Consider the following 14,002-nt stretch of genomic DNA (forward strand, 5'->3'; position numbering starts at 1 on the left):
CCTCATCTGGGTCAACTCCAGCAAGATTCATAATATCAGCGAGTTCATCTTTAGTCGCGTTCTTCGACAGATCAATGTCATCTTTCTTTTTTAACGCCGGTAGAAGATGTTCTTCCGTAAATATCAACCATTATATAAGATCTAAGATCTGTTTAAAACGAATCGGTTACTTGTATAATCATGCACGACTTTATGTGGCGGTTTGGATGATTTGATATAGCGTTAAGTACATAAATTACTTCACGGCCACATATTAGTGGATCCGTCATAGTTTGTGTGGGTAGCGTTGAATACCAAACTTGCGCGTGAAGTGGCGCGACATACTTGATAAACTCACGAGGTGGAGCTAACCCGTATGAATCAAAATAAACGATTCCACGTGGATCAACCGCGTATGATACCCAATGAGTACCGGGTCCTGAATTCGAGTCGAGATTAATAATAGTATAAAAACACGTCTGAAGTTTTTTTATTATTTTTAATCGTTTAGCAGCATCGAGTAAATCAAAATTTGATGCTGAAGCGTCTAACGAAGTGATCCTGGAAGCCTCAGACGTCTTCCCCAACGAGATCCCGGTAATCTTAGACCCCTTCCCTTTTTTTAATATCCTTTTCCTGTTGCTTTCTTTAGAGCCATTCCAGCAACGGTTCCAACAGCACCTAACGCGGCTGCTTTTGCTACGGTTGGAGCGGCAGCAGCTATTAACGCTGATATTGCTGCAAGAAGTGGAAAAATACCACCTGTTTTAACCATATCTTTAATGGCACTCGAAGAAAGATGAAATTGAACTCCAGTTTTTTATTTCAGTGCTTTATTGAAGTGTTTAATCTGATTTTTGGTTAGTGACAGTTTATTTGGACCACCACTAGAAATCTGATCTTGTTTCAACGTTATTTTTGTTCCGCAGTTTTTTGTTGAATTTGATTGTAATTTTTTCACCTGACCGGCAGTCAGAGTGACATTAACATGACTGTATGACATTTTATGATAAATATTTGCCACGCTCCAAATAATGATTATAGATTTTCCACTGGTGCATCAACGATGCTCATTCGACCACTACCACCTTCAAGTAACATGGTTTTGTCGCTGAGTATAACCGCGATTGCTCTGTAATAACCATAAACAACTGGTGGACCAGCCACGAGTTCTGGCGGGGTATTAACATGAGCTCGGAAGTGTATATCAACGACAGATTGTTTGGATAAATCAAGATGCTCCAGCGAAAAGTAATAAATCGGATACAGTTTTGTAAAATCTAACTGTGATTTTGCAGCCCTGTGTCTATGTTTAGATCACGTCCCATAAATGTCATCAAACGATGATATGCGCGTGCCACATGATTTATGGTATAATTTAATGATATATCTTCGGATGGTTCTTGTTGTCCGTTTATCCTCAACGAAACCTCGCTAACACCGAAATTGTCAAATATCATATGTGAACGTTCCTGACTATTCAACCGACGATTATCTTGCAGCGCAATAAAAATATGTCGTGGCGCAGAAACACCCTGCTGTGATGATATATGCCATGTAAATATATTTTTAACGGTACTTTGAACAGCGTCTGTGGTTACTGTTAACCATGATAGCAATGATTTACCGCCTTGATCCATAAAAGACAATAATTTCTGTTCTTCTGTGACCGATGGAGTTAATACCGGCATCCACAATGAGAGTTTCGTTATATTTATTCTACCAGCATCAGCAACACCATCCCCTCTCCAGATCGCATTATTGTCATCACCTTTTCTTACGAGTACAACTGTGTGTCTAACTCCAAAGATGAATTTTCTAACATCTCTGCAAAATCCGAAGATGTGAGACAGCGGAATCGCACACGAAAAATTTCTAGTTCCTAACAACATTGCTCAGCGTGTTGCAAATCCTAAGTTGTAATTTCCATTAATACCTTTTATAATATCAAAAGCAACACCTGGTTATCTTCGTATCTAGGTTCAACTGGTTGTGGATCAGATGCAGTACCTCGTGGTGTTTGTACTTTAATATATTGAGTACGATCAGCGTGGTTGGTAATATCTTTAGCAAACATCATTGATGGACCAGCTGATCTTGTATAATCATCAGAATATCTTGCTAGACCAATTAATGTTGTAGCAACATCGACATCCCTCTGAATCGATTCGATATTTCTTCCATCAATCATGTATGTGGCGCTATCAAATAATGCCATGATCCCGTTGTTGACAAAACCAACTCGTGCATTGGCATCGTTTGCAGTACCATCCGCCTTTACAAGCTCACCTTCTACTTCAGTAAATGCCTCAGTGGGTAAGAAATATCTACTTGTATCCTGAATTTGAAGTTCGATACGCCCCTGCTGATTTGGTTGTTTTGCATCATAGGAATAAAATTGATAATCACGTACCGATTTATCTTTGAGGACCGTTTCATCCATTTTAAATGCTGGGTCGGATATACGTTTAAACATTTTATTATGTATCTTCGATTTAAATCAATTATCGACGAACACGAAGTCCACTTCCTGCTATCAAATTTGCAGTAATATTTCTTTGTACTTCATCACATTCTTGATCCATCAAGGCTACTAGTTTTTTATTTGCGGCTTGATTTATTATTTTACAGGCATATCTGTATTGCTGGGTAATTTTACTGGTTGGGATTTTAGTCTTATTAATCGTGCAATTCTATCTTTGATCACCGAAAATGCCTTACCAGCAACATTGACAATTGCACCAGGAGCTTTTTCACGAACGACATCGATAGCTTTCATAGATAATTGGGGGTCGTCCATGAATTATGTCAACAAAATAGGGGGGAGGGGGTTTGAAGAAGTTTGACAATTGTTGACATGGGGGAGGGGGGAATTCAAGATAAACTGACGTCATCAATGGTATATTTTACAATAAATTTAATAAATAAAAAAATAAGAAATTAGTCGGTGGGTTCGTATGGCACCCACTCGCTCGCCCATCAACAGCCCACCAGTTTAATCCTAAACCGGTTGAGCTCTTGCCAAAGAAGTCATAGTCTTGCATCATCATATTTTGTTTTTATTCAATGTAGATTGTAGACTGTAGACAGGCCTTAAAGCACCAGATGCATATGAAAGCGACTTGCACCGATTTCCATCTCTTTTCTTCAATCAGTCTTTGAAAGTTGATAACATGCTACCTCGATCGGCAAAGGCATTCAAAATTCTTCCATATGATCTATATTGTCCTTCCATTCAGTTGTCGTTGCTTGAACGAATCTGCAGAATCTGTCACCTCTATGTTACTTCACAAGTCATGTTGAAGAAGCATGTTCAACAGCACCGACAACACGATCTTGGGCCTAGGCAATTACCACATGCTCCTCAACCGCAAAGAATTCGGCCAATACGAGTGGCTGCCAAAAGACAGAGAGAGCTGATGGCAATTATTGCTCATGGAGAGATGTTAAGCGCAGAATGGTTAGATGAAGATGATGTTGACTTGTCGGGTGTATCGGTTCCACAAGAAATTAATGAATCAGCCATTATGCCCATTATAACAATTGAGGAACATTTGGCTTCCCCATGGGAAGATGATAGAAGCGAGAATATAAACTCTCGATCTTTTCATGAATTCAAAGTGTTATAAGTCAATTTGAAATCTGTTAAACAAGTAAAAAAATGTATTAAAATTTATTTGTAGACCTTTTAATTTCCATAATTCTATCTTTAGCATAAAAGCCAGCCGTATAAAATATTGTTAGTTTTTTTTTTTTGGGGGGGGGGGGAAATTTTATTAGGGGGTCACTGAAAGTTTGACAGTTGTTGACAAGGGGGGAGGGGGTAAAAAATTGCCCATAAATTGTTGACATAATTAATGGACGTCCCCTTGTTTTGGAACAGGTGCTACTTTTGGAGCTAATCTTCTAAATAACCCTTGAACAACATCACCAAGTCCACCTCCGTAAGTTGCTCTATAGATTGGTAATCGTGAGTTTACCGCTCTGACCTGTACGGGTCTATAATGTCTATTGTACATGATCATTATTATTTTATTTACCATTTATCTAATCATGGTGACTAGAGTCACTGTAATCATCAACAAGTTCATCGATAAGTTCTCGGTAAACACCAATATCCATGATACCACCTTGAAATAATCGCCGACAAATATCAGCTGCTTCATTAATTATTTCTGGTGAATTATTTCCGGCACGTTTTCACCCTATGAGAACTTCTAACCGTGACACATCATTGAAGATATTATCAGGACTAACAGAATTATTTTCTCCTGATGTAGTCAGGAAACCACTTCCTACAGCACTCGGAGGATCATCATCATCCTTTCCTGTCAACATCTGTTCCCTTTCTCTTTTAAACTCCTCATTTTTTTTTCTTCATTTTAGTACGTTGTTGGGCATATAATCGCTGCAGAGGTGAATGTTTTTGTTGCGGTGAAGAAGATTGTTGTTTTTCTATCTGTTGCAGAGGTGGAGGAAGTTGATATGAAGGTTCCGGCTGTTGTTCTATTTGTTCCAGTCTCTCTCTATCAAGTCTTTTTATTTCTTTAACAAGTGCATCGTATCTATAATCATTATTTTTTACTTGTTTAATGTTGTAATATATACGATATACCCATTTAATAAAAGTTTCATTGTTTGTTTTTTCATAACCGGGTTTTAAAATATCAGATTTATTAAATATACCAAATCATATTTTTTCGGGTAATTTTTCTTCTTTAGTATTTCCAATATCTTTTCTAATACCTTCAAGTATTTTTTCGCCGATGGGTGGAAGTTGAGCTGCAGCGGTTTGTTTTAATACTGGAAAAATACCCTTTTTCCTCTCCTCCTCCTCCTCCTTAATATCTCCCCATATACTTTTTTAAGCAGCCGCTGCAGCTTTTTCAGTAGCTGTAGTGACGGGTTTAAATAGTTTTTTAGTGTCTTCTTCGTACTCAACTTGTGCTTCCTGCTGCGCTTGTAGGGTTTTTCTAAATGAATCTCTAACAGGAAGGAATTTCTTAATTGCTTCTAATCGTTCTCGAGCTATTCTTGCAGTATAAGATTCCGGATGTACCATTTTATTATAACAATAATTTTTTTTAATTAATAGCAGCAGGGAAGGCGCGACCTCACATATGTAAACAAAGTACATACGAAAAATAACCCGTGACCTTATATTTTTTTCGTATGATGTTTTGTTTTAAGCAAATTATATTTCAACCAAGTGGTCTGTTCGCCTTCCCTGCTGTTGGCCTTCTATCTGTTTAATACAATATATACAGTATTTACAACGTGATGTGAAGAATCTGGCTTGATACTAAGATTGATAATTTTAAAAATCAAAGTATCAAGCCTGAAACACATGCACATGCATCTGTGAACATATATAAAATATAAAATATCATCCTGCATTGAAAAATTCAACTGTAAAAATGATGCAAAATTACAGAAAAGCAGGTGGTATTTATTGTACTAGTAATGTTCAATTGTCTGAAGATTTCATCCATTTGAGACATTGATTATGAAAAGAAGAAATGCTAGGAGCCTGCCTTATGTCACTGGGAATGTTGTTCCATACCAGTGGACCAGTAAAATTGAAAACTTTTTAAAACAATTCCTTCTTTGGCCTTGGTATAATGTAATTTTTACTTGTTATGGACCTTATATTTGGAGTACCATCAGCATGTCTTTGGTGAAAGATATTGCTTGGACAGGAATGTTTTTTCTGGATACTTTATTCACTTGGCCTTTCTAAGAAATATTCTTTCAGGCATGTATTGTTAAAATCTTTATATTATTCATTGCATCCTGGAAATTGTCTATACATCGATCTAGAATTAAATGGCAAGCCCTCTTTTGGAGTGTTAAAAGTGTTGCCATGTTTGAATTAGAGGTATTACCCCAAATTACATTACAGTAGTCCAGATATGGCTGAATATAACTTTTATAATAGATGACCCTATACTGATAAGGAATGTACATTTTGATTTTCCTCATTAGCCAAAGATAAGAATTAACCTTTTTTGAAACATGTTTAATGTGAATAGATAAGTAAGATTGTTATCTATGAATACACCAAGAATTCTATCTTGAGAGGTCACATTAAGGCTCACATTGTCAAACAGAGCCTGGAGTTTGTCACTATCTAGCCTTGCTCGTGTTTGTTGTGTTGTAACTACAGTAGGAGGGGTTTTGTTTTTTTCTGTATTTATGATCATACTGTTTTCCTTGCACCGTACTTGAAGTCTGTTTTACCCATCTCAGTGTAGTATCATCTGCATAGAGGTCAGTGGAAGAAATTGAAGTTCCAATCTTAAGAGGTAAGTCGTTAACAAATAGAGGTCCAAGGATAGAGCCCTGTGGTACTCCACAGTTAATATTTTTACTTTGAGAAAGTTGACCATTTAAAGATACTTTCATATTTAGTTTTTCAAGCAAAATGTCATGGTCAGCAAGATCAAAAGTTTTACGAAAATCAACCATAATAGTGCCTACCTTTCTCCCTGATCTAATGCTTTCAACCATTTATCAATCAAAGATACAAGTGCAGTTTCACGGGAGTGATTCTATTGAAAGCCTGAATGATTATCATGAATACGATCGTAAGTGTTCAAATATTTGAGAAACAAATCATGTACATGTTTTTCTAGTAATTTGGAGACACAAGGAAGGATAGAGATGGGTCTGTAGTTATTTACATCATCTTTTGTTCCTGCTTTATGCAATGGTGTAACCTTGGCAGTTTTCCACGTTCATGGAAATTTATTAAACCTAATACTTTAATTGCAAATGAAAGCTTAGATACTCTCTACAGTTGCAAGTGCAGCTACCTTTAGTATCCTTGATCCAATCATATCAAGTCCTGTAGTAATATAATCATCTATTTTTTAAATATATTTCAACACAAATTCTGGACTCATTTTAGGAATTTCAAACTTTATATTGTTTGGTATTTTTTTTTAGCACAAAACTGTTTAAGTTCCAGATGATCAGATAAGTTCGGGGTTCTTTTTTTATCAATCTGAACGATAAAGTCATTAAAAATATTTGAGATGTCAGCTGGATTATTGGTATAAATGCCATCATGATTGAGGGATACATTTTTAGTTTTATTCTTACATTTCCCTTCATCAATCTGTAAGCACTTTGCAGATAGCTTTCGGGTTATGTTGCTTTTCATTGAGCACTTTTTTATAGTGTGCTTGTTTGGCTTGACGTATCATTTTATTAACTTTATTCCTTCAAACTCTATATTCAGCTTGATTTCCTACTGATTTTAGTTGATCTCTTTGCTTTATTGCTTCTAAAATTTATGGGGAGATCCAGCCTGGCTGGTGGTCTTTCTTTATCCTGTGTGTTTTTAAAAGGGTATGTTTGTTCACTATACTGATGAACAGATCTGTCAAAGTATCTAAAACATCATCAATATCTTCAAATTTTGGACTGTATTCCATGAAATCTGTTTCAGATCTTCTATGAATTTAACAGTATCAAAGTTTTGAAAAGATCTATAAGTAATGGATTTATGGATATTATTTTTTGATGATTTGCCACTGACTTTACATGTTAGATAAATTGCAAAGTGGTCACTTATACCAATCTTTGGAACCATTATATCCACAACCTTTTCTTTTGTATTGGTATAAATATGATCTACAAGTGTTTTAGTGGTAGATGTTACTCTGGTGGGTTCATTTACTAGTTGCTCCATACCTAACGAAGCAACAAATAAAAACCATCCAATTCACTTTTATTTGATCACTGAGAAGGTCTCTATTTATAATGCTTAGAATGTAAAATTCTTTCTCTTCATTTGAAATTTTATCACCTGAAGTTCAAAATATTCACACCAATCAGTATGTGATGAAGAGGGTCTGTACACAAAACCTACTAAGTAGGGCTTGGGTTTTTCTGGAGTGATCTGTAGCCAAATGGATTATATTTCCTGCATTTCTAGGTCTTCCCGTCTTTTAGAAATAGTACCAGTTCTAACAAACACAAGGTGACCACCACCGTCTGCTTTCCTATCCCTTCAATAAGGTTTGTCATAACCATTGATATACAAAAAAATTTCACCCTGATTTTCTGTCAACATTGTTTCTGAGTCCAAATAAATGGATATTATTATTTGAAGAGGTTAGCAGTAACTTCACTTGATCAATCTTTCCACAAAAACCCTGAATGTTTAAATGACCTATGTGTAAACCCTTACTAGAAACTCCTAAATTCACGAGATTAACGTCAATGCTATTAGAGGCACTCAAGGAGACATTAAAAGTATTAAAACTATGTTCATAGTGATCATCATTACAACTTCCATTACTATATCAAATATTAGTTTTTCTACAACTGCATTTTCAACTTTTATAATCATTGTATAAATCTGAAGTATCAAGTAGCTGGTAAGTTTCCACATTCAGAACATCCATCAGCAAGGGGATCAAATCTGTTTTGACAAAGGATGCCTGGTGTATATCACAGTCCTTGATAAATAGATTGGTCCCCCACAATGAATAGAGTCTTCCTTTGGAGTTGAGATGGCCTCATTGGACTTTTCCTATTGCATAAAATCTAGTTTGAGTTTTGGCTTTGTGTCCCACTGATGGCATTGTATTGGCTGTCTGTGCCAGCATTCCTGTGCTGAATGTTTGATCTCACCACAGTAATCACATCCCAAAGTGTACTGACTGTATTGATATTTCTGACCATACTGCCTGATGCTGTTTTGACCTACACTGGGTTTATAGGGACAGATAAAGTTTGTAATGTGGCTGTAAGACCAGACTACACAAATTGCATTTATATTTTTTGCCAGCATTTCTACCCCTTTGGTAGACAGGTGGATACTATCTCTTTTTCTAAATAAATGTTGCATCACTTGTCCCTCTTCATCCTGGAAACTCATGTAAACACTATCACACTTCCATTCACTTGCCAGTCTTCGGATGACCTCATTGATATCCAACATATCACAATCTCTCCACGGGGCCATTTCACACAATGCGACATGACAGCTTTGATTTTGCTTATGGATGTTTGTAAGAAACTGGTCATATAGTTCTTCAAAAAGTTCTAGATCAGTCCCTTCACTGGCATTGTTCCCTCCAATATAGAGGACTATTTTAGTAAACTTGGAGAGATCTTATATTTTTATATCTTCCAGTATTGTCTGTATTTTGGTACCTGAAATGGCATGCTTTCTAACACAGTGCCTCAGCCATTAATTCCATGTAAAATGGAACTACCAATAAGGAGAATGGTAGAAGGCAAACTATTAAGTTTACGTTGTATTGATGTAGTTAGTCTGTATGGTGCTTTATTACTCTTAACTTTATCAAAATTCTGGCCAAGTCAGTGGCAGAGTTGGAAAACTGCACTGGGTTTTCTTTTGGCAATACTTCGGGTGCCTGTACACTTTTACTTAGAGAAATAGGTTTAGGACCAATGGTTTGTGAATGTCTGATGACAGTCAAAGGTTTCTCTCTCTGGGCAGCTAATTAACCTTCTCATTTATTAGCTTGTCAATCCGTTTTTGCATCTTGCCCACTTGCTTCCGGAGTGTTTGTATTACAGTCAGCAGCAGGTCAGTATTACACATACATGGAGAGAGCTGACTAAGATCTCTAGTAGGGCCCTCTGTAGATGGCATAGTGGTCATAGTCATTAGAGTACTATTCATTGCAGGAACTCTAGTAAATGGGTCAGCACTCTCATCAGATAATTCTTGGTTTCTATGACTACAACTCTCATTTTGAGTCCACTATATCTGATACACATGTGGAATTGAAGCTATCCTCACTCATAGGGGATTCTAAAAATAGATTAGTAGCCATTCGGATGAAGTTCTTATCTTTCCATTTCATTGACTCTAAACCCCAAACGTCTATTAAACTTTCAGCACAATTAAAAATAAAACTAAGTACACATTTCAGTCCATCAGCATGTGTTGTAATAGTAAACTTGGACTTGGATGAATCAAAAGTGAATTCCATTTTAATTTGTTCCAGGAACCGATTGAAAAGTCCCGTTGTCAAAAATGTTATTGTGAAATTGGTTGAATTGAAATGTTTCACATTGTAGATAATACCCTCTAAATAGTCCTTAACAGGAAGATTTTGCTCTACATCAGATAATCCTTCAAATGAATAAAATTTTTGAGTAAGAAGAGTGTGAGAAAGTTGAAATTGATGTGATAGATGAACCTTGTTTTTACAAGCTGCAAGTTAAGATTTATTTTGTTGCCATGATTGACTTTGTTGGTTTATATCAAGGAATGTTAACAAGGCATTTCCATCTGTGATATAAATATTTAAATATTAATTATAATAATAGGTAAATATTTAAATATTAATTGTAATAATATTAAAGTAAAAACGAGTTGGTCTACTGTATCCAGTAAGCTTTTCGACAGAAAATATTTGCTTGTAGAATTTAACGATCCTATAATACTCACCCCCTCCCAATAAAAATAAAACAGTTCAGTTCATACAAGCATTTTACTTGTTATTTGTTCCCAGTTCTTTAATAGGGGAATGGGGTGGGAGGTGAGAACGAAATGAACAAATGTCATTGTAATAACACATCTGAAATGACAAGATCACAGTGATTTTCTTTTACTTTCATGGTAAAATATAAACACGAGGGATGAATGGAAGAAAAGATGATGCATCTTTTCAACATTTACACTTAACTGAATCAGCTGTATGCAATCAAAATTAGACACAGTTCATATAAAGAAGCAAAAAGACTATCTCTTTTTATTTCTCTCTTCACCACTTCACGGTGAGGTGCATAGTCATAGTGATGACTGTTTTTAAAAAAGTATAAATTCCTGAAATTTCGTTTCCAACATATCTCATTTTATCATCACTCTCAATGACAATTTGGCAAACCTACTGACCAAATTTCCATTCATTATTTAGCACTTCACAACTCTTTGCTTGAATATATTTCAGTTCTCTATTATCTCTGCTAAAGTGAGTCATTGTTGGACAGCCAGCTAACTCACTTCTGCACAGGTACATTATGAAGTGGAGGTAATTCCTGCTCCATTTTTGTGTCATTAACACAGTGACACAAAATAAATTAAGAATTATGCAACACAATTTTACAATTAATAGTTGGTTTATAAGCTTTAAAGATTTAAAAGTAAGTTTAACCAGTAACCATTAAACTTTATGAATTGTACATTTATAGCAAATACAGGTTGTCATATTTGTATAAATCTCAGTCCATAACCCACTGTGACTCGTATTGAAAACACGTCATATTTGTATAAATCTCAGTCCATAACCCACTGTGACTCATATTGAAAACACTAATTGGTCATGGGTGCATCACTGGATGAAAGTAGGGATGAAAAAACAAAATATGGCTGTATGAACAAATATATGGATGAGTAAAATGAAAAATTATTTTTCGTTTCATTGTACCTGGAGTGAAAGTTTGGAAATCCACAATGCTAAAATGTTGGTGGGGGCTGTGTCTGGGGGGACGAAGCTTTTTAGAAGCTATAAACAGTCATTTTAACAATACATTTTGGCATGAAAATTGTAACTGAACAATCCAAAATTCTGATTCATTAATATGATGCATAGATCCACTGATACAGTAAATTTTGAACAAATAATTGCATTTCTTTATATCTCATCACAAATCTTCCATTATCATTCTGTAAACATGAAATTCAGGAGCTGAACATAAAATTCAAACGGAAATGTTTGGTGCATTATAAATCAGGATTTATTCAAGATATATATATAAACGACAACCAAATCTGAATGCAATACAAACATGACAACATTTCTGAGTCTTTCAGTTAATAAATAATGACAAATGCTTATTCTAAAAAGCTGATATTAAACAATTTCACTTTCATTCACTTTGTCAATGAATAATATTTTCTCAGCTTTAAATCTGTTATCATGCACTGCTTTTGAATGTTGACTGTTGATTGCCTTTTATGTTTCAAAGTCATTCTCCTGCTTTCACCATGAAGGTTGGTCAGCATATATCCCCTGTACATTGCATACAGCTGCTGAAATTGATGACATATTTTCCTCCATACAGGAGCAACAGTCAGGTTTCTGCTTGGGGGGGGGGGGGGAGGGAGAGAGAGAGGGGAATAGAGTGTGCTGTTATTTTAGCTATTTATACATTTTAACTGTACTGAATTGAGAGAAGAAAAAAATAATACTGTAATTGTCTGTGAATTTAACAAAGGCAAAAATCCATTCATCCTGACTGATGACTACCAAGCCAAGATAATGCAACAAATTATTTTTAAAATAAAATCTTTTCAATGAAGCAAAGGGGTGGGGGTAGTTTTGTTAAGAGTAAATGTAGGTAGAAAGATATACATGGACGTATAGAATTGACTGATATGTCTCAAATAATTCAGCACTCTCTATCCACTATCATTTCTATGAGGCAAATAGCAGTGGAATATAATGACTTGTCCTCAACAGATTTGCATGGTTTGGAAGATCGACATGTGGAGACATTCTTAAGACTGAATTTCCGTTACATAATGAAGAACTTTCACCCCTGTTATACATGTATATAATATTCATCAAAGTATATATAAATATTTTAGTCACATTTTTTGCCAAGACACTAGCAGAAACACTTGATGTGGTGTCTTTACCATGAGTTTCCATCTCCAGTATTTTTCATCCTCTCCAAGTATTGTGATTACCTCCACCCACCCAAATGTTCAATGAAAACTGAAGCCCACTTAACATTTATCTTTTCAATTACAATGGTCTACTATCATAATCGGGTTTCTAGGATGCAAATTGTTGTAGTTCTTCCATACAAGTCAGAGCAACCATGCATGCTATTGAAAAAGCTGCATTATGGCTACTTCTCTATTTTATGAAATTATTCAACCTGTATGAAAATGTTTGTATTTGTGCTTGTGTAATGACTATTTCAGGCATGCAACAACATAATATAACACTGGAACAGAGCATACTAAAATATGATATTATAACTGCTGATATGAATAATATCATATTACACATCACAAACTTTCTCTTCTTGTGAAGACATAGTACAGAAAAAGACTCTTAATGGTACCAGGATTAACGTCAACACAAGATTTAAAAAATGTATAATTATGACTTCTTTTACGTGATGTGGTGTGATTTGGATTTTTAATGTCACTTTAACAATTTTTCAGTCATATCACTACGATGTCTGCAATGTGGCAGGCAGTTCATAGTGATGTCCAGCACTGGGGCATCATACCGCAGACATGTAGCATGATGTCCCACACAGTCAAATTATCCTGACACCAGGCCGACTAGTCCAAGCCCTAACCTCTTAATGTTTATGTATTATGTGTGTGTGTGTGTGATTAGGACTTTTAATGTAGCTTTAACAATTTTTCAGTCATATCGCATCGATGTCTGCAGTGTGACAGTTTATAGTGATATCTAGCACTGGGGCATCATGCCACAGACATTAAGCATGATGTCCCACCCAGTCACATTATCCTGACACCAGGCCGAACAATCCTAACACTAACCTCTTTAATGCTAAGCACCTAGCGAGTCAGCTGTTAGTACCATTTTTGTAAGTCTTCGGTAGGACTCGACCAGGGTCCGAACCCATGACCTCCCGCTTCTGAGGTGGACGCTCTAACCACTAGGCCACCTGAGCGGTCTTCTTTTATGTAAATACTTTCATAATTTTTTGAATATGCAAATAGATTCAACATTTAAACAAAGCATCATTTAATTACACTTTTGTTGGTTTTACCCTCTCTTTTAAACATTATTAGCTTAATCGTGCCCAGTTAAAAGTGAACATAGACACTAGGTCACAGTGTATTGAGATTTTAACAAAAGCAAAAAAAAGTCCTTGAAACAAAAATAGGTCATGCTGACACAATTCTGAAAATGTTATGTAGAGATTCTAAGGATATATGCACAAGTACCAAAAGTCCTGAGAAACCCAAACGAAAATCAAAACACAGTTGTTATGACAACAGCAACACCTACTATGGCACTTGGGCCACAGCTTTGACTTGAGA

This window comes from Sinohyriopsis cumingii, unplaced genomic scaffold (assembly GCF_028554795.1).
Source record: "Sinohyriopsis cumingii isolate HCF-2022 unplaced genomic scaffold, ASM2855479v2 utg001673l, whole genome shotgun sequence".
In the NCBI taxonomy this organism is placed as follows: Eukaryota; Metazoa; Mollusca; class Bivalvia; order Unionida; family Unionidae; genus Sinohyriopsis; species Sinohyriopsis cumingii.